The sequence below is a fragment of the Stigmatopora argus genome, chromosome 3, assembly GCF_051989625.1.
Source record: "Stigmatopora argus isolate UIUO_Sarg chromosome 3, RoL_Sarg_1.0, whole genome shotgun sequence".
Taxonomy (NCBI): domain Eukaryota; kingdom Metazoa; phylum Chordata; class Actinopteri; order Syngnathiformes; family Syngnathidae; genus Stigmatopora; species Stigmatopora argus.
Genome location: NC_135389.1, coordinates 20,481,571 through 20,504,193, shown reverse-complemented (window position 1 = coordinate 20,504,193; position 22,623 = coordinate 20,481,571). Strand labels below are relative to the sequence as shown.

The 22,623-nt window shown below is 37.4% G+C and overlaps 1 protein-coding gene across 3 annotated transcripts in view; it reads right to left on the bottom strand.

Moving 5' to 3' along the window:
• Window positions 1–22,623, bottom strand: part of lingo1a (leucine rich repeat and Ig domain containing 1a) — a 139,734-nt gene that overhangs the window by 79,418 nt on the left and 37,693 nt on the right. For 2 of the 3 annotated variants that reach the window (XM_077595487.1, XM_077595486.1), the window contains one exon: window positions 10,100–10,269. The exons of the other annotated variant lie outside the window; for it this stretch is intronic. The gene's annotated coding sequence lies outside the window, so the exon portion shown is untranslated. The remainder of the gene's footprint in view (window positions 1–10,099; window positions 10,270–22,623) is intronic. 3 annotated transcript variants of the gene reach the window in all.

The window sequence follows — 22,623 nt, the reverse complement described above, 5'->3', positions numbered from 1 at the left end:
CAGTCTATCCTAGTCAAAATGCGAAAATTAAATTGGAAAGAGCGGGGTCCTCGGTTCAAATCCAGGTCGGTCTACCTGTGTGGAGTTTGCATGTTGTTCCCGGGCCTGCGTGGGTTTTCTCCGGGTACTCCGGTTTCCGTTAACTTGACGGGCGTCATTGTTGGGGCATTGTCAGTCTATCCCAGTCAAAATGGGAAAATTAAAATGGAAAGAGCGGGGTCCTCGGTTCAAATACAGGTCGATCTACCTGGAGGGCGTTTGCATGTTCTTCCCGGGCCTGCGTGGGTTATCTAAAGGTACTCCAGTTTCCTCCCACATTCCTAAAACATGCATGGTAGGCTGATTGGACACTCTAAATTGCCCATAGGCATGAGTGCTAGCGTGAATGAGTGTTTTTTTTTTTTTTTTTTAATTTATTTTTTTATTGCGAGCAACATGCAGCTAGCACATGAAGCGAACGTAGCAATTTAAATCTTCACTCAGTGCTCATTCATGTTCAACTTGGAAAAGTGATTGGCCCAATCAAAATCCTTTGTTCACAAAATGTTAGCAAATCTCTAGTTTACAGTTCGGACCTTAATAAAATCCATAATTTATCGTAAAAGTCAAGTCTGCTCAATCATTCGCTTTGCCATAAAGGCAATTTATTACAACTATCGTTGGCACAGATGTACTTAAAATGACTCAACTTCCATGTAATTTATATTGATTTCACATTTTTATTTTTTTCAATCGCAAAATATCGACACCTTTCTTATATATGTAACCCTTTATGGCTATTTAATGACCAATTACAACACTTAAAACTACGGATGCCTTCCTATTGTTTTAAGAACTTTAATGCTATTTCATAAATCAACATTTATTTATTTATTATTTATTGAATATTTATTTGTCGGTTTGTTGTTTTTATTTGTGCACCGTGTAAAAGATTTAAATCATTATACTTAATGACTTCACTTAATAATGACAATAAGAGCATACAATTCGGGTTGCCAGATGCAATATGCCAGCATGCATGAAGACATGCATTTGAGTTTGTCGTTTTGTAGTTGTTGTTTTTTTAAATCAAGATTTAGTTGTATACACCAAATCTATCAGGCTTTAAGAGATTTCCCTTTGGAAATTCATTTGTCATGTGCCAAAGTGGCGGCCAGGGGGCCAAATCTGGCCCGCCGCATCATTTTGTGTGGCCCGGGAAAGTAAATCATGAGTGCCCACTTTCTGTTTCAGGATCAAATTAAAATGAAGAGTATAGATGTATATTAAATTTCCTGATTTTCCCCCTTTTAAATCAATAATTGTAATTTTTTAATCCATTTTGTCTGTGTTTTTCGTTCAAAAATAATTTTGTAACATCTAAAAATAAATAAAAAAGCTAAAATAAACATTGTTTTAGATCTATAAAAAACTGAATATTCAGGGCTTTTAATCCAGTTCTTTTAATCAATTTCTAAAAAAATTATTAACTATTATATCTAAAATGGTCCGGCCCACATGAAATCGAGTTGACGTTAACGCGGCCCGCGAACCAACCCGAGTCTGACACCCCTGCTTTAAGACATTTCCCTTTGGAAGTCCATCTGTTCATGTACAATTTACATGAACAGAAACGTAATCAGTGATTGACACATGGGTAAAAAAAAATACCACAACACAGAAAATCCAATTGTACCCTTGACGGGGGGTGTGATTTCAAAGCGTGGCATGATACCGTCCGTATACGTCCCAAATGCATGCCTAAGCAAATTGGAGCTCAACGGCATAAAAGCTCTCCAGAAAGAGGAAGAAAAACAAACTTCTCGGTGTCTATCACGAGCTTTCCATATCACCTCCGTGAGCTCAAGTCTTTGCAAACGAGAGCTCCAGACTTTGATTTCTCCCCCCCCCCGAACCGCAATGCCTGTGACAAGATTAGGCTATCTCTCCTCCCGCATATGGATGGCTGACTCCTGGGGGCCGGTGGCATCGCTCTCGCACCCCCGTCCTCTACGCTGCATCCCCAGGTGGCAAACATTTCTATTTTCAACAGGATTAGCTTTCACCAAAAGCCACCTGATAGGCGAGCGCATCGCCCGGGCAGCGTTGACACCGCCCCCGCCACGCCCCGAGGAGCCTGGGAGAACGTGGTTGAGGCCTGACTAACAGACATCGTGGGGAGTAGTTGAGTTGATAGTGACATTCACTCAAATTGACTCATTGTGGAACATCTAGGGAGGCACCGTGACTACTTCGGCCAAACTCTTCCCTGTCAAGGGCCATGTCGTACTTGGGGTTAAATTCTTGGCCATTATGGCCATATTTCTGAATGTTAAGACCAACCATATATATACATATGTAGATATATATGTGTATGTATATATATATATATATATATATATATATATATATATATATATATATATATATATATATATATATATATATATATATATATATATATATTTGTGCATATGTGTATATTTGTATGTGTATGTATATATACATATATGTATGTGTATATGTGTATGGATATATTGTGTGTATATATATATAGAGAGAGAGATTAGATAAAAAAATATATATATATATTTTTTTTTATCAAATCTATATATATATATACACACAATATATCCATACACATATACACATACATATATGTATATATACATACACATACAAATATACACATATACACATAAATACATATATGTATATTTACATACACATACAAATATACACACACAAATATACACATATACACAAATATATATATATATGTATTCATATATATTTTTTTTTTCATGCAACACGCTTATTTATTTATTCACTCATTTATTACCTATTTATTTAAAAATGTCTTTTGCTGTGTCTGTATTCTCACCCTCTTGCTACTGTGACAGTGAAATTTCCCGAATACGGTATGAATAAAGTTATCTAATCTATTAAATCGGTTGCTTTGCAATGCCACATTCAATTGAAAAAATTAAGGATTAACAAATGAATCGACAACTATTACGTCCAAATCCTCTTTTTTGAGCCTCATAACAGTATTCTCTTTGTTGCTATCTCGTTGGCTTTATGTTAAAAAAAATTGCTTCCAACCGTAAAGAAACTAAATATTCTCTTTCTGTTGCAGTATTGTCATATATGTTAAAATATTGAAGAGGTAAAGAGAAAAAAAAATGTCATTTTATTTTTCTTTTTAAATAATTAAAGTCAATAATCTATTCTATCTTTAAGCACTTTAAAATGTAGGTAGGTTTGAATTTCATTTTAGCGATAAAAAGGAAGTACACGATTTATTCTTATCAGTTAATCGGAAGACCCTCAGGATTCAAAAACATTTTTGTTATTGCGTAATTTTAGCTTAGTGGACATTTTTTCACCAATTTCGTTATACACAGCTTTGTATGACGACAATAAAGGCTTTTTGATTGATTTGATTTTGATTTTTCTTCCTTTGTCAATGCAGATTGTCGACGGAGCTGAAGTTCCTGCCCCGACCGAGGTGGGAATACCAGTTGAAAAAGAGATTTCCTGTTCCTGTTTCTCAACAATTAACATCTTCTAGTTGCCTCACAGCAAGACACTTAACCTCCACCGCACTCGGGGGACTCGTCATTGACCCGTTTGCTACTGTGCTCACAGCCTCGCAGGCAAGGGGTCTTTTTTTATGCAAGGGGCCCGCTGGTATATTTGGAATGGTAAACCTTGCCCAAGCACTAAACAGAATTTTTAATTATCGGGAAAATGAGCAGGAAAACGCCGACGCTAATTCATTTCCGAGGATAGCCATTTACAGTACTTGCGTTTACAATATGAAGGAGGACCAGGAAATGATTTAAAGCGTAGGCGTTGGTTGTAATTAAGCTGCTTGTCTCCCAGCGTGTAGCACTGATGGGCTTTTTCGATAAAGGGCTATAAATGATGATATGGAAATGAGTAAACATGTGTTGGTAAAATCGCCAATAGGTTTTTAAAGAGTCATTTTAATAAAGATTGGAGTAGAGTGGAGCCATTGATAAAATTGGTTAAATTAAATCAGATTTTTAACTTGGACGCTAATCGACGTCTAATCCATTTGAACGGTGATTGGACGTAGGGTTGCCAAATGTGACCAAAAAAAGATTATTGTAAAAAAAAACATGTATTTTTTTTTAAAACTATAGTTTAGTATCTGCAATGAAAATAAGAAAGTAGAGTATTTATTTATTCAAATAAGTAGTATTAACGTGAATAGAACTGAATACACTTATACGAGAACATTTTTGTTAAAAAGTTTTTTTTAGGTGTAATGATATTTGTTTTTTGGCATCATACAAAGAGCATATGCCTGTGTTAATTATTTCTTCTCTATAAATGTTATCAAGGCATTTGTATTTTAACATTAATCAAAAAATTACATGTATTATGTATTTTTAAGCACAATATACTTTTTGAAATTTTCATTATATCAGTTTAACTTACAGTTGACCTCAATTAAAATGTAACAAACATACTGAAAGCTCAACAGTGCACCCTTTTAACGGACTGTTAAAAAAATTCAGGTTAGGTGTTCATATTTGTCCATATTTTTCCATATATTTGTCAATTAATCACTCTGTCACATTTAATCGTCAACATTTTTTGGCCCAATCTTTGATCTTAATTGATCTCAATGGACTCCAATGAGCATGAAAATAAATAAATAAATAAAAATCACAATTTTAAGTCAATCCTTACCCAAACAGTAGTCAGTCCCAACATTTTAGGGGGAAAAAATACCCCATAGGAAGCAAAAAAATAACAAACATGTCCGATAAGCATACCGGAAGACAAGTGTGCAGGTATTCAAATGTTGATGCAAAATTTGTGTGAAGCGCAGCCAAGTGTCAGTCCGCAACAAAAGCAAACACAAAGCGGTTCTCCCCTCAAGACAAAAAAAAGCTATCTGACAGGCTAAAGTAATTATGGGCTGTTCAAGCCTTTCATGGTTCATGACTCTTGCCCCCTTCTCGTCTCTCCGAAGCGTCCGCGTTCATTCCCATGACTTCATTTGAAAGTGCTACACAATCAACGTAATTAGGGGGGGGGGGGACCTGGCAAAGTTTTCGGCTATGGTCATTTTCTAAGTGACGTGAATAGAGATACTGTCCGACCCTTTAAAATGTATCCCGCTACAATTATAATTAGGAGGGCAGCAATTAAAGTTGGTTAAATGAAACAAGAGTTAAGAAAGCCAAGGAGATCAAGTCCAGCATAAAAGAATAAGCAAGTTATCGATTTGTCAGTGAAGGGCGTCGACAACATCACAAAAAGTGATATTTTACATGTTAGTTACAATAGAAAGTTTCTTGGCTAACCTTGACTAACTGGATTTTTGTTTTACCGTATTTTCTCGCATATACGCCGTATTTGTCGGTAAAAAAATGATGACTGAATCAAGGGTACGGCTTATATGCGCACAAATTAGACTTGACATGGACGTAACTGCAAGGCGACAAAGACAAAACGCTATATTGCAAGGCAATGCAGTTGATTCGGTTATTTATTTAAATAAACTGAAAAGATAAACAGAAAAAAAGCTAAACAAACATATCAACGGCTTATATGCGAACAAATTAGACTTGACATGGACGAAACTGCAAGGCGACAAAGACGAAACGCTATATTGCAAGGCAATGCAGTTGTTACGGTCATTTATTTTTTAAAAAAACTGAAAAAGATAAACAGATAAAACGCTAAACAAACTAATCAACGATTTTAAGGCAATTTTAAGGGTGCGGCTTATACAAAGGTGGCGGCTAATAAACGAGAAAATACGCTAATCATTTTGAGTGACGGTGAGCCATTTTGAAAACATACCACCGGCATGTTCGTAATCAAAAATCATTAGGAAAAACAATCACTCTAGTTGACAATATCTGAATCACTTTTTCGGCGGCATGGCAACATTGCAGCAATTTTATGAATATTGATTCATTGGCCTCAAAATGTCTTCCTACAAACAGACTTGTCCTTGAATAGTCGCACACTCGACAGTTGCAAATATTGGATTGAAATATGAAAGAACTAACAATTTACCAGTCAGCTAGGGAGCTACGTTGACTTATAAAAAACACAACAGTATTAAATGACATGCTTTTTATCCAAGCGATGACTCATGAACGTAGCTATTTTTTTTTTAATTTTGTGGAACAGCTGTTTGAAATTTGTGTCCAGCTTTACCTTGAATCGTCCTCGTCAGGAAAGGTCAGAAACATAACGTTGCTTTCAGCCGACTCAGCTGCTATCTTCAATATATCATGTGTCCCTCGGCTTCAAGTCCACCTACCCCCGTTGTTGTTCACAAATTCCCCACCAGTCCATAATGGCGTGTCAAAAAAACCAAACGAAAAAGAAACCGTTTCTATCACCAATCTGTAAACGAAACAAACAATTCATTTGCACATAAAAACCCGCGCATAGACCCAAGATTTTTCCCAGCGACGCCAACTCCCAGCATTCCGTTCCAGTCATTACTTTCCTAAATCATCCCTTGTGAAATCTTTGGAACTATTTCCATGCAAAACAATACAAAATTCAACCGTTTCAATTGAGAGGCATTTAATTCAAATATGGCTTTAAACGCAGCCTTCGTTAAATAACACTAAAGAAGCCAAATGTAGTGTGATAGATGGTGTTAAATATCTTGAGATTAGGCTATTAAAAAATACTCTGGGAGAAAAAAAATGGGTCAAAAGCCTTTGAGTTTTCATTTTCGTTCATTAGCATAAAACAGTACTTCGTGGAGTACCGTTTTAAGGTCTGGAGATTAATAGCTGATGTGTAAATAAATGTGGAATGTCAAGAGAGGTCAGCCTCTTGACTTACAAGTACTAGATTGATTTCGATGGAAAGGTGGCGTGATGTAATACGCGCTAATGCTTGGAATGATGACGAATTTTACGGCAGGAAACCTTTCGCTAACGTAGAGTAGGCCGATAGATGAAGTCATCGAGGCATTAAAAGAGCTGCCATTTTAAAACCAAAACAAACATGTCATCTACGTTAAAACTGTTCGTTCCGACCCGAATGTTTTTCTGGCCGCAGGAATCGAACCCAGGCAAGGAGGCTCTTTTGAAGGCATCGGTGGTGAAACTAAGGCTACGTTTACATAACTAATCAGTACTAGTTTCCTAAGTAAGGCTGACAAACTTGATCCGGCAAGTTCGTTCAAATATTAATTTGATAAAATGAGCCAGGGGCAGTCAAATTAAGTTACGTAACAGAATTTAGGAAAATGACTTCTGTCGACTTCAAATCTTCCGTTTGCACAATTAGCAAGTTTTATTTTTTTTACTGTGTAGTTTTGGGAGAGATAGAAACAAGTTCTTGAAGAGATGACACTTTTTTTTCATAGCCCTTAAATGGAGAGTCGCCAATAAATGGATTGGCTACCAATAGCAGAAGAATTGCCAATGGGTAACATACCTGGCAACCTCGGCCAATTGCTCCGCTTATTAATGATTGCAATTCCCCTTATTAAGCGATTAAAAAAAACGTACAAATGCAATGTTACACATATTTACTCAGATAGGGCCCACTTAAGTCTAAAATTTTCTCCTAAGTGGACGGTTTTCTCACGCTATACTTATAAAGTGAAAACGGTGGGACTAACGGACGTACATGCGCATATCATGCTTAAAGCATGCCAAAACTATTAGCAGTCCGCGATGACGTTTTCGTCTGCTACCAGTGACCGAGACGATCCGGATTAGAGCCCAAATGGGTAAAACAATATTGGTTTTACAAAAAAACGTACTTAAAAAAATTCTAGTTCAAAAGGTGTTATACGGTATACATAATTTGAAATGATCAAAAAACCTAAAATACGGTAAAAACGAATAAGTTGCCAGGTATGTGATAATCAAAACTTTTCCAAAAGTGCTTCCATCAAAGTCTGTGAGAGTTACGTCACGACAGTAACTGATCGCAATTCAGAGGAAGTTCTTCGCAAACACGGGGGGATTCCACCCCATCTCAGTGGACTCTTATCAGTCGTACTCTTATTCAATAAATTCCTGGAGGGACTCTCACGGTTTGACCCATGTGCATCGACTAGAATGAAATGCTAGAAGAGGGCGCTCGATCCATCTCTATCTCTTAGGGAGATAAGCCCTGTTTGTCAGTCTGATTGACGTATCAAAGAACGGCAGTCTATGCCATTGGGGGTGCCGGTCTAGGGGTGACATCAGAAAGGCTTTTTATGCCTCAAACCAAACTGGTTTCTGATGTAAACAAGTAAGGATCTGCGTTGCTTTCGGCCCAAAGCAACACGAGAATACAAACAAAAAAGGGATAAGGCTATTCAGGTGAATCATTTTTTTTTTAAATCCCAGCCCAGATCTGGGGTTTTTTTCTACTCCCTTTAAAAAGAAGTGAGGGAAACAGTGTTATCAAGTCAACAACACGTCGACTGAATGCTGATTAACTAAGTCAAGGGTGTCAGACTCGGGTTGGTTCGCGGGCCGCTTTAATGTCCTGAATATTCTGTTTTTATGGATCTAAAACAATGTTTATTTAAGCTTTTTTTAAATATATTTTTAGATTTTCCAAAATGATTTTTGAACTAAAAACTGAAAAAAATGGATTAAAAATGACAATTATTGATTTAAAAGGTGGAAAATCAGGAAATTTAATATACATCTTTACTCTTCATTTTAATTTGATCCTAAAACAGAAAGTCAGCACTCATGATTTACTTTCCCGGGCCACACAAAATGATGTGGCGGGCCAGATTTGGCCCCCGGGCCGCCACTTTGACACATGTGAACTAAGTGAAGTAGCGTGAATCTCACAGCGGCAACCGGAGGAATCGTAGCCGTCATCGGGAAAAAAACAGTTTATCTACAGAGGCCTGTTGACCCCAAGCTATCATAAGAGTTGTGACCGGACATTTCGTCGAAAGACGTTTGGTCCCCGGACGTTTGGTCGACCGGCCGTTAGGTCGACCGGACGTTTGGTCGACCGGACGTTTGGTAGAACGGACGTTTTGGTAGAAGAGTTTGGTCGCCGGGTTCGCTCGCTGTCAAATTATGACAGAGTTTACTGTTGATATTTTGATATTAGATATTTAGATCTTAAACTCTCTCTCTCATGATTATAATTATGAGAGCTGGTTTCAACAGTAACAACCCGGCGACCAAACGTCCGTTCTACCAAACGTCCGGTCGACCAAACGTCCGGGGACCAAACGTCTTTCGACGAAACGTCCGAGTACCATAAGAGTAGTAATACAGTCAACGCAGAAAATGAGAAATAAGCTGACAACTGTTTTTTCAGTTGCTCAAAAACAAAGTTGAAGTCCAACAATTTAACACTCGTCCCGTCCCGCATACGACCTCAGATGCTCTTTGAGTTTTGTCCTCTACAACGTAAAAATCCATCAAGTCGACACCAACATGCCCGTTCCAAGATAATTTAATCATACAGCATTAAACACTCGACTCGTTCCTAAGATATGACGGACTTTCCGCATTGATTCCTGTACACGCTAATAAAATCCAAATAAATTACTGTGGAGATGCCTGGACTTTCCAGCAAGAGCCGAGATTTCACAGAATAAGCATTTCAATTAGCGCGTCATCCGAAACCATGGCACACACAATAACAGGCATTGCGGTCACCAGCTACTGGAATTGACTGAAGTCTTCCTCTTATTCCACTGCTGTATTGATTGGTTGCATGGTGGCATCGTGATTGGCGTGTATGACCCCGGATAGGAAGTGGTTCTTGGTTTATAGACCTCAGATATTGATAAAGACAAGTCTCGGATAAGGTCAAATGATTGACAAATTCTGTTGAAAGTGAGATTTTACGTCAGTTTAAAAAAAAAGGTCGCAAAACGCTCGCAGCGCTAACAAGCTAGCAAGCCACCGTAGCCAAGTGTAGGTAAAAATGTCTTGTTTTGTTGAGGTTTGGTGGAGGTGTCTGTGTGTTTTCCTTGTGTGTGCTGGTGCGTGATTGGGTGTTTTTGCTTCTTGTGTCCCTCCTGGCTTCCCTTTCCTCTCATAAAACCAGCTGTGCGTATTTTGTGATGAGACTGTTTCTAAGTATTTCAACACAAGTGTTTTGTGGTAACGTGTGGGAGTATTACCTTGTGTTTCATCTGCCTCTTCGTCGGTGTGCGTGCTTTCCCGTTTATTTGTCACTTTTGTATTGACCATTTTCGCACTAAAATCCTGAGTTGTGCACTGGCACTTTCGCCGCTTTTTTCTCTGCTTCTCACATCCAGGCTTCTGTTCTCGCTTTGCACCCGAGGCAGATCTTGACAAAAAGGAAGACGGTAAACTAAATAAATTTGTTTAGAGTTTTACGACTTGCACATGGTTAGGAACATTCAACACCGTCTTAAAATAAACAAAACAGTAAAGAGAAAATGTGTAGCACCAACATAAATATGCCGTGAATACACCTAGATGGCAGCAATGGCTACACTATGGAGGTCTAGATCAATATTGCTGCAGTCGAGTTCCGCTTATGTTGTGGGAAAGATGGAGTAAAAGTACTCTCGATACAAAGCAACATAATCCGATCCTTCCCAAAAGCCATCCGAGAGTTCATTTTCTGAATGGTCAGAATTTCTCTCGCTTAAAAGATGCACTTAGAATGTTCAAAAATGCTTGGCACGACAGCCAATCATATCCCAAGAGAATTTTAATCTCGAGTCACTTTTTCTGTTACGAAAGGAAAACTGCGCCATATTGAAATCCAACCGAATTAAACTAAAAGAAATGGACTTTCAATTCTGAATCAAACAGCAACCTGTTTTATTGCTTGGCGCGACAGCCAATCATATCCCAAGATAATTTTAATCTTGAGTCACTTTTTCTGTTACGATAGAAAAACTTCTAAAATCTATGTAAAAAGATGGGAAAATGAACATTAAAACCGAATTAAACAAAAAAAAATGGACTTTCAATTCTGAATCAAACAGCAGCCTGTTTTATTGATCATTCTCCCCATGAACACATTCTCGCCGTTAATCGGCGTTATCAGATTTGAACATAAACAAGATGTTACGCACAGAGAATCAGCGAGAATTCAAAAGCGCCGAAAGAGACGTGTCTGAATTGCCAGTTTCGCTCACAACGGCCCGCTGTGTTGATCAAAACTCTGTGGGCGCTAAAGATCACTGCTCCCATCTGACAATTCCATTATTCTGCTTTTATGTCCATATCTTACATATGCAGGGTTGTCGCTCGCATTGTACGTGCATAAAAACGAGTCCGTGTGTTCTCGCATCATCATCGTAAAATGAAGAATGTCGACAGCTACTCAAGATGATTTACACCAACCCGGCTTTAAAATGCTTGGGATGACAGACAAAATGAAAGTTCGTCCTCTCTCGAGTTAATAAAAAGATTTTGGTGGTGTCGGGTTTTTTTACACGTTTACGAGCCGAGATAATAATAATTTGAGATGCGGCTGTATGTTAAGCTAAGTCTTGTTATTCATTCACTCACTTTAAACACCGCTTGTCAACAATAAAAAGGTATAGAATTGATGATGACATTTCCCTCCTGTTGAGTCACAAAAACACATTTTAATTGCGCTTTGTTTACAATGCGTTGGCGGTCTTATAGTAGCACCTTTTAATCAAGAATTTGTGATTTGGTAGATGGTTGATATTCAACGGATCAAAGTAGTAAACGCATTTCTTGAATGCACCCCGTAGGGTCGTTAAGAGTAATTTACTTTTAAAGAAGCTGCGATAAAGAAAACGACTATTTGTTCAGCATTGTCTCAGCAAGAGAGTGCTAAAATGCTAATAAAGATAAAAAAAAAGGCAAGGCAATGTAAAGATTTAACCTGCCCTGTTTTTAAAATCCAAACTCTGGAGCAATTTGGAATGTAACAATAATAATAAAAAAATGTCCAGTATTCCTCATAGGCCTATTTTTAATTCATCAATTCCACTTTATCTTCATGTATTAACAAATGTAAGCATATCTAATTTTGAAGTAGCAATAGCAAATGGTTTGAATATTAAATCTTTAAAAAAGTATCCATATTTGTTCCGTTAATTGAATTGAATGCTTTTAGTGTGATTATACAAGTATGAGATTTAAAGCGGCAGCCATGTGCAGAAATGACAAAAACAAACAAACAAATGAACAGATAAATAATAATAAATAAATTAAAAAAACAATACATAAGTAAAAAATAAGTAGTCAACAAAATGCATAAGCCGTAGTCAACATAGATAAATAGTCAACATGAATAAGTGGTCATATAAATAAGTAGGTACCTAAGTGACATGGGTAATTCCGTTTTTTACCATTTTATTTTCTGACCCGCCTTATCCTCACTAGGGTGCTGGAGCCTATCCTAGCTGCCTTCGGGCACGAGGTGGACAGCCAATCGAAGGCCACAAGTACACAACCATTCACGCTCAAGCAAACTCCACATAGTAGGTGGACTGACCTGAATTTGAACCCAGGGCCCCAGAGCTGTGAGGCCGACGCGCTAACCACTCAGACGCCGGGTCGCACTTGGGTAATGTATAAATAAAACTGATTTTTATTCATAGTTGCATATTGGTATTGGAACAAAAATTGCATCTGCACGTCTCGTTCGATATTGGGAACGCTTATATTATACAAAAAAAATGCATATTCAAGGAATAATTGCATGCTGGTTGTGGTAATAAACCCTCCGAAGGTTCTTTTAAGGTCTCACTAATGTCAAACGTGCCTTGCTCAGGTCCAAATGACGAGCGTCTCTTTTCCTCCGGCCTACCTACTTCCCCAATCTCAAACCTTGAGGGATCTCTGCTAGGGAGGGAAAGAGGGATATTTTTAGCAGGTGTGACAAGGCTCCCTGTAAATAATTACCCTAGATGCCGTTGCAGCCGCTAGCCGATTGGATACGATGCGAGCGTGGCGTCAAAGAAGCGAGCCAACGCACGCCGGCGTCACCAAACGTCACGCCCAGGCGAGCCTTTGGGTGATGAGGGACCGGGTATGGCTTGACTGGACCGCAGGCGTGCAATTATAATGTTGTAGTGATGAGATGGGATGGATTTATAGTTTTTATGGAAATCTCAAAATATTATTTATGTGGAAGTACGCCTAGGGGGGCGCTGTTGAGCAAAAAGGCGGAGGATAGTGTGGTTAAATCTCATAAAGCAAGAGACTAATTATAATGTTGTAGTGATGAGATGGGATGGATTCGTTTTTATGGAAATCTCTAAATATTATTTATGTGGTAGTATGCCTAGGGGGCGCTGTGGAGCAAAAACGCAGAGGATGGAATGGTTAAATCTCATAAAGCAAGTGACTATTTTTGGTTCAACCTCCCCAAAGAAATACTAATTTATTATATATTATTTATGGATTATTTATTGTTATCATTTATTGATTATTTATTGTTATTATTTATTGATTATTTATTTGACTGTTTGTTGTGGTTATTTGCGCACTTTGTGGTGAAGCTTTAAATATTATACTAGTATGATGACAATAAATCAATTTAGTCATTCAATTCAATTCAATTTTTGGGCCATGTAAGTTGCAATATTAATTTTTGTATGAAAGTATGGGCTCAAAATCATTGTGTATTTTATAATTTTATTTGTCTTTTTTATGGAGGCAGCGCGGTGAAGGAGTGGTTTGCACGTCGGTCTAACGGTTCTGAATCGTGGGTTCAATTCCTGGAGTGTTTTGGCTTTCTGGGTGGAGTTTGAATATTGCGTGGATTTTCTCTGGGAACTTCAGTTTCCACCCACATTACAAAAAAAATATTTTTTTACCTTTTATATCGTATTTTTAAGAGAGAAACAAACATTATATTATATTTGCCTACTTAAAGTAAATCAAACATACTTTCAGAATTTCATTTTGTTTATTTGCTTTGATGTAATAAGTATTCATTGAACTATTTTACTCTTCTGAAGCATTTTTCAGTGGAATGCATTATTTTAATAAAGCTATTCATATTTTCAACAAAAATATATTTCAGTTTTATTACATTTTTCTTTCAAATCATTTGTATAGTAGAAGAGATGGTCGGTTAAAAACTGAAAATATGTATTTGACTAGCCCTTGAAAAACAATTCAGTGCTCTAATTCGGCATACTTTGTTTTGTTCTATATTATAAAATCTATTTTACCTGGCATTCTAACGCATAAAAAATACAGAGTGCAGAGTTGGTAGAAGTTGCTGCTCTCAGCAGAGCTTACAGTTTTTTTTCTTTTTTCCTTCTAAACTTATGCCTGTTACAGAGTGTATTATTGAGAAGCAGGCAGAGCTCATTGTCATGGACTTGAAACAGAAATCCGAAATAGGAGCACAGCAATACTGGAGCTGCATAGAACATTTGTTTCTGTTCCAAAACGCGTCTACTGGTCTTGACAGCGAAAGTGACGAGAAATTTTGGCAACCGAATACTCAAGAAATGACAGTGTTTACACGCACAAAAGAAAAACAAAACATCAAAATTCTAACTATATTACACATTGTTTTTCAGGATTGGTTATTGCTTGCAACAATTGCCCTCATGTGAAGTGATCAGTATTAGTAAGGATTTTCTATCAACTGGAATTTACTGCTGATTAGCAAACAAGGCTAATAATAAATTAAATTAATCTGTTTTCTTCATAAAGGAGTGCTAAGGTCTCCTAAAATGGGAAGAAAATAACATTGACCAGAGAGATTCTGGGCCATGGTAGTCAATGTCAGAAAGAAACAGTATTTCACCACCACTTTGAGTCTGTATCCGTTTTTTTGCTACTGCAACCAAGCTGGCGCCGCTCAAGTGGCAGCCGGTAGCGGTAGCTCCGTCCATTCTTGCTTTTGTGTGTGTTTTTGCTGCCTTTCTGTCTTAATGATTTGATTTAATGATTCTTAATGATCCCATATACTTTGCTTTGTACTTTGTGCTTTTTGCTTTGTTGTTCTGCAGCCTTTGCGACTGTAACAACTCTAACTTGTAACTATGCCTTTCCTGTATCTGCATTCTCGCCCTCTTGCTACTGTGACAATGAACTTTTTTCTCAGTAAATACCCATTTTAAGAAAGATTGCAAGACAATTCATGAATTTCCAGCCATTTTAGCAGTCCATAATTCAGATTTCAATCCTTTTACTCCTCCCAAATGTTCAAAAATGAAGACGTTAACCTCTAATACACTCTGACTCTAAGTTCTCCACCAATTTATCTCCATCACCTGCTGCTACCTTTCCGACAAAAAAACCCAGCGACACTTCGGGAAGATCTGGACCAAAAACAAAAGCTTTTTTCCCCCCAATTGAACCTGTCACTCATCAGTAAGAGCATTTTCCTTTTCTTTTCAAGTCAGTGAAGGAGGGCATGTAAAGACATAAGAATGTTCAGTTCCGCGAAAGGACCTTTTGTTCAAAACTCCGCTCAGCTTGCATCGTCATCAGCATAGTATCATCAAAAACCGAATCCCCAGCTGTCTACCGGCTTGAGTCAGCATGAAGATAACCCCGATCTTCCCCTACCTAAGCTCACCTTTTCTTCTCTCAGGACTCTCAATGAGATAACAGCCATTGTTTGTATCTATTGCCGGTCACGTAGCGCTACGATTATTAAACTCAATGAATGTTTGTCACATTTCTGCCACAGTTTCCATTACAGTGGTAACTCGACATATGAATGGCCCGACATACGAGCAATTCGAGATACGAGTAAAATTTCGGGCAAATATTTATCTTGAGATACGAGACAAAATTTTGATATACGAGCAGACAGCGGACGCGAAATGCTGCTCATAAGAACATCATGGCCACTGTCTCCCTCCCCGCAACTCCCTCTTTGTAATGTCTCTGCGAGCACTGGGCGGAGCGTAGCATTTTTTTTTCCGTTAGTCAGTGCGAATGGCGTATATACTACTCGTTGGCAAGTGGTCGTGCGTTATCCTATTGTGTGCTATTGTGTGCATCCTTTTGGGAATATTTTGAAGGGAATACAAACACAAACAACCCTCGATATTGACTGAACGTTAGTGTCGAGGCGGGGGAAAAAGAGCCAACCCGGGAGAAGAAAGGTATCAAAATATCAAACTAAATTAGAATTAAGTTTAGTGATAGGTTCGATTAAACTTATTTTTGAGTGTGTCTGCAAGGTAATCCAAGTTCATTTAAATGTGTTTATGTTATTTTACGAGTGCGTTGCCGTGCAAAAACCACTGTATTGATCTCGTGGACCATTGGACCAACACGCAAGTGGACATCACTATTTCTTACTACTCTTCATAGTTGTGGCCATTACAAAACACCTTAACTGACTCTTCAATCGTAAAATTTGAAGAAACACTTGCAACCACTAAAGACAACAGCAGGTTTGCTACATTAGCATTAGTGATCCTTTAGTTTTGTCATCAAATTGAGTTTTGAATGCAAAGCCTCAGTGTGGGACGTGAAAATGGATCATTCCAGAAAGGATAACATGGCAGCAATTGAGTTTTGGGGACGGTTCCAGTACAACTGTACAGCCAGAACACCTACACTTGAAGACAGAACATGATAATGTGCAATTTTGGAAAACTAAAATGCAAATCTAGCAATGGAGAGCCACCACTACTTAGCAATGTTCTGTGGAATGCCAAACAGATGTCAAATTTGCTAGGCAGCTACTTCATTACTATGCGTTATCTCCAGCACAAGAGCTTCATCACAAATTCAACTAAAATGTCAATCATGCTTTTTATTTTTTTGTTTTGCCCATTATTGAGATAGTGACTTTTTTTTAATCATTTAAAAAGTACTTTGCCCTATCAAGGCCTGCCGTTTTTTGGATGCCAGTCAACCACAGGTAATCATTATTGTATTTTAAAATATTATCTTAATAATTCACTCATCGTGGTTTTAACTTCAAAATACTTTAATCTGTCTATCAGAAACGATACTTTAATTGTCACCAATGTCAAGCAGAAGAATAACATTTTTATTTAATTTAACTTCAATATGAAACTTTAATCTGTCAAACAAAAACGATACTTTAATTGTCACCAATGTCAAGCAAGAGAATAACATTTTTATTTAATTTAACTTCAATACCAAACTTTAATCTGTCAAACAGAAACAATACTGTAATTGTGATCAATGTCACGTAGAACAATAACAAATGAACTTATTCTTTTTTTTATTTTTTTTATTTTTTTAATTTAAGCGATTGGCACTCCAAAGACGGTTTTATGACACGCGGGAAAACGAGAGCTGCCGTTTATCAGGCTCCTGCAAAACTGGATTAATACCAATCATGCAAAATATCACTACCTCTTTTCAATCACATTATAAACTTAAAACTTGAAGTCACTTCATGACATCATGTCACCCACAAACCCAAGATGGCGCCGCTCAAGTGGCAGCCGGTAGCGCTAGCTCCATCTGCTCTCACTCGTTTTGTGTTTTTGCTACTTTTCTGTCTTTTTTTTAAATGCATTTTGTTATTTCGTTTTTTTTACCTAGGTCTACAATGTCTTCTGTGTCTGTGTTGCTACTGCAACCAAGAAATTTCCCCAATACGGGATGAAATAAAGTTCTAACCTAACCTAAGTCAAGAAAGTTAACCGTAAGCAGCCAAATTCAGTGGCTGTGTACATTTACTGGATTCCTAACGGAACGCTGGTCGGGTGGTTAGCGCACTCGGAATGTTGCAAGGCAAAAATTCCTCAACCTGATACCTTGCCCTTGGTTTGGGGAGGGGCAAAAGGGTGAGCTACTTGACATAAAGCGAACTTTATGATCGCAGTTATTCCACAATATGAATAAATAGCCCACAGCGGTGAAATTAGCATGCAACGTATTGATTCCAAATCGCAGCTGCTGATCTTTAATTACCAACAAGGTCGAGTCGGAGTTAGGTGGGAGGCAGCGGGAGCTCCCACCAGGAAAGCTGCATCATATGCATGTATCATATACTGTGTATCGCTAATGAGCACTTTTGGGGCTGCAGGTAATCCATTTTTAAAGCATAATTGATGTATAAAAGATAATATTGTCAAACATTTACTGGCTCATCCGTATAAAGTCGGGCATAGCTTTTTATTTGCCTACGTTGAATGCATTTAAAAGATATAGGGTATATTATGAGAATTGCAAAGTCTCCGTTGTATAATTTATTGCGCACTATTGGAACTTTTATCAGGTTTATGAATGATGTCAATAGTATTTTGATAATAGACGAGTAGAGCTTCGAAGTGAATATGGCATTGTGACAAAAACTGACCAGTACAGTAATATACCGTATTTCCTCACATATAGGCCGTATTTGTCGCAAAAAATATGACTGAATCGAGGGTATGGCTTATCTGCGCACAAATTAGACTTGACATGCATGAAAATGCAAGGTGTCGAAGCAACACGTTTGTAATCCCTATTAAAACCATGAATATGGAGGTGAAAATTGTGAATCAAGGGGCGTCTTATACGAGAGAAATTGTAAAATTATACAATTTTAAGGCCATTTTAAGCATGCGGCTTATACGCAGAGGCGACTAATATGCAAGAATACGGTAGTTCTCGTCACAAAATGTAAACAATTATCTTCTGGAGAAATAAAGTAGTTTTTAAATGATATCGCAGAAAGGAGAAACCAAATTTAGCCCTTTTTTCCAGATAGTGTAGAACACGTGTCAAAGTAGCGGCCCGGGGGCCAAATCTGGCCCGCCGCATCATTTTGTGTGGCCCGGGAAAGTAAACCATGAGTGCCGACTTTCTGTTTTAGGATCAAATTAAAATGAAGAGTATAGATGTATATTAAATTTCCTGATTTTCCCCCTTTTAAATGAATAATTGTCATTTTTTCATCCATTTTTTCTGTGTTTTTATTTGGAAAATTTAAAACTATATTAAAAAAAAGCTTAAATAAACATTGTTTTAGATCTATAAAAAATGAATATTCAGGGCTTTTAATCCAGTTCTTTTAATCCAGTTCTTTTAATCCATATTATATCTAAAATGGTCCGGCCCACGTGAAATCAAGTTGACGTTAAAGCGGCCCGCGAACCAACCCGAGTCTGACCCCCCTGGTGTAGAAGATACTCTTCTAAGGGTAACCCTAACATGAGTCTTAAATTGAACTATTATACGATTACGGTTTAAGCTTCATAGTCCTGATACATCCAATATTCGTCGATTGACGTGTCTTTTATAAGAGGACGTTAAAAAAAACTGCCACTCTGGCTGAATTCCATAGATTCTATTTGACAAATGACAGTGAGTGAAATTACGCAAAATGCTTTCACTTGAATTATTTGCTCAAGAATTCCGTTGAAACGAATGTTGTACGGCGCATTTTTCAATCTATAGGATTCTTCCTTACCTAGACTGTACATTTCTTTAAAAAAAATCAAGCAAGACATGCCATCCCTGCTGATCAGGACTCTTGAAACTATGCTTGGCCTTTACGACTTCTACCTTCTTCTGCGCTTGTTTCCATGGCAACCAGACGGCGCATCGAGGAGTGGGCGACTGGCTCTTAACTTTCGGCGAGCGCTAATGAAAATGCTGCAGGACGTGTTCCCCAATTGTACTTTTGGATCGTCCTCGGTGCTCGCGCACCCCCGCGTCAAAGCGCGCGTGAAGCCATCGCACGGACCGGCTCGCCCGCCAATTGACATTATTGTCAGCTTTGATAATGAGCTATCGTTCTAGCCGCGGGACATAAATGTATTTTCAGATTATTTCCCGAGCAGGCTAATTTCTAATTACACGTTTGACACACTTGCGTCGACTCTGTAATTATCACGGCGGCCGGTATCTATTTAAAAACAAGTCTATAGCGGATGTTTTGAGAGAAAATGAGCCAGCGACTTCGACGGAAAGGCTTGCTTGATTAGAGACATTCAACCTGCTTCCACAAAACCTTGTTACCGTAATCAGATTATTGGCGCTTCGGAGCAAGCAATTTCTAAATATAAACACTTTATTGGAGATATAGGCACTGCTTTCAAGAAAGGAAATTGATTCATTAACTTGTTAGCTGCCATTGACGCCGAATGATGGATAAGTCTGTTTTTTTAATATAAATTTTGCTGACTATCAACTAAATTACTTGATTGGGGAAAAAAACTTGGTGTTTCTTATTACATAATGTATTATTATTTTTATTTTTTTACCAAGTGCAGGATAAACAAGCTAAATATATACCCTATGCTAACGGTGTCAAAATCAAGGACCTCAAATATTTAAAATTAAAACAAAGTAAGAAAATTGTGGCAGCTATAAATAAATAATAATTCAAACAAATGCAAAGAGAAAAGTATTTACTTTTTGCGTTTTTTAAGCTTAAAAAAATATTATTTCTCTATTTTCTTTTTGTTTTAACGTTAAAATGTGCACGAAAAAAGAAATATTTAAAATATAATATTTGTTGCAGTATTCTGTTTTAAAATGAAAAACATTAATAGATATATAAAAATAGTATATTTTCACTTTACTTTTTTTCTACAAATTGATTTTTTAAATACTAAATAAAGAGTGAATTGACAGTGAAAAGGCTAAAAAAAATGTAAATTTGGACATTAAGGCCAATAAAGTCAAGGTAAAATACTGGTTAGTTGTAGTTGTAAATTAGTTTCTTCTTTCTTCATAGTTTGTAGACATATTAACCCCAAAATATATATATATGACTTAGCCCCCATAAAAAAATGAACAGCACTGCCTTAAACCATCTAATGGAAAGCCTTTTAATTTCCCTGCCAACCACGAGACATCACCACCATTTAAAACACTAATATTCCAACCATTTAATTGAAATTGGATAATATCAATGCAGCACAGTGGTTGAAATCATTGGCCTATTGTGTCAAATAAAAAAGCTCCGACTAATTAGATTTTTTTTTTAATTCAAGTAGCCAGTCAGCGCTTGTAAAATAATATCTACTTTTGCCAGCCCGCCAGTGAAAGAAAAATAGCTGTAATAGTCAATAAGCCAATAGAGCAGTCCTTAAATTAGGATAATTAAATCGGGAATGAAGTCCATTGGCGCAGACATCGAGAAAATGGATAAAAGTTAAATAATCACATTACATATATCATGGTCACTTTTAGCCATTACACAGCATTGCATCTGCTGCCCTCTAGCAGGCGCTACAAGGCCATAACAGCCAAGACAAACAGAATCAAGTACAGTTTCTTCCCAAGAGTTTCTTCACCATACTCAACTATCAGTTATTTATTATGTTCACTACTTATTTATTGATGACTTATTTTTGATTATTTATTCAACATTACTCTATAGTTTCTCGTATATAAGCCGCCTCTGCGTATAAGCCGCACCCTTAAAATTGCCTTTAAATCGTTGAATTTTACAATTTGCCTCGTACAAGATTCACAATTTTCACTTCCATATATCTGGTTTTAATAGGGAGTACAAATGTGTTACTTTGAAGGATAAAATCTTAAGAAAAATAATCGCACATGGTATTTCTGAGATACTGTATAAAGTAAAATAGCAGCGCCCTGAGCGAGCAATGGTAGGCTTAAGTGAGTTTTTCCACGTTTTATGCAAGATACGTTTTTTGCTTCTTGAATTTCATTCATCGACGTCAAAATAAATGTTGTTAAGCATTTTTTCTATTTATTTTTCTCTATTTTGAAATAAATTACAGTATCGGCCGCATTGTCTTGTGTTATGGCGTTTCGTCTTTGTCACCTTGCAGTTTCGTTCATGTTAAGTCTAATTTGTGCGCAGATAAGCCGTACCCTCGATTCAGTCATCTTTTTTTGCGACAAATACGGCCTATATGCGAGAAAATACGGTATATTACTGTACTAATCAGCTTTTGTCACGATGTCATAGAACGTTTATTCATTTAGAAGCTCTATTATCAAAATACTATTGACATCGTTCATAAACCTAATAAAAGTTATAATAGTGTGAAATAAATTGTACAACGATGACTTCGAGATACCGTATAAATCGAAAAGACCGTCTGCTGGATTGCACATTGCGAAAGGGTGTTGCCTGCACGTAGACAAATTCAAAAAGGATGTCATGTGAGCAGTACAACCAGGAAGTGTGTCTGTAGCCATCTAGTTTGTCATCCCTAGGTAAGATGGCGGCACCCTGAGCGAAAAATGGCAGGCCCACTAAGTGAGTTTTTTCACGTTTTATGCAAGATATGTTTTTTTTCTTTAATTTCATTCATAGACGTCAAAATAAATTTTGTTTACCGTTTTATCTGCCACATTGTCTTGCGTTATAGCGTTTTGTCTTTGTCTCCTTGCCGTTTCGTGCATCTCAAGTCTAATTTGTGCGCATATAAGCCGTACTCTTGATTCAGTCATCATTTTTTTCAGTTACAAATATGGCGTATATGCAAGAAAATACGGTAATTCGTCCACTGGACTCTCCCAGTCAAAACGTCTATCATCGTCAATGGAAGCTTTGGTAGCATAGAAACATTTAAAAACCACTACCTTGCACCACACCGTTTGTTTTGCATGCCCGCATGAACATCTGCCTCGCACGGACGAGAAGGAAAAGTGGGTTTTCAGGATTGCTTTTGTGTAAATAATTGAGAACGCGCTCTTGTTCCGCAGACATCCCCTTGCCTGCTTTTGTCGTTAATTAACAATTTTTGGGCCTACTTTACTTTTCCTGTTTTATTGTAAGACGCTTTCAAGCCACGGCACGAAAAAGGACTCA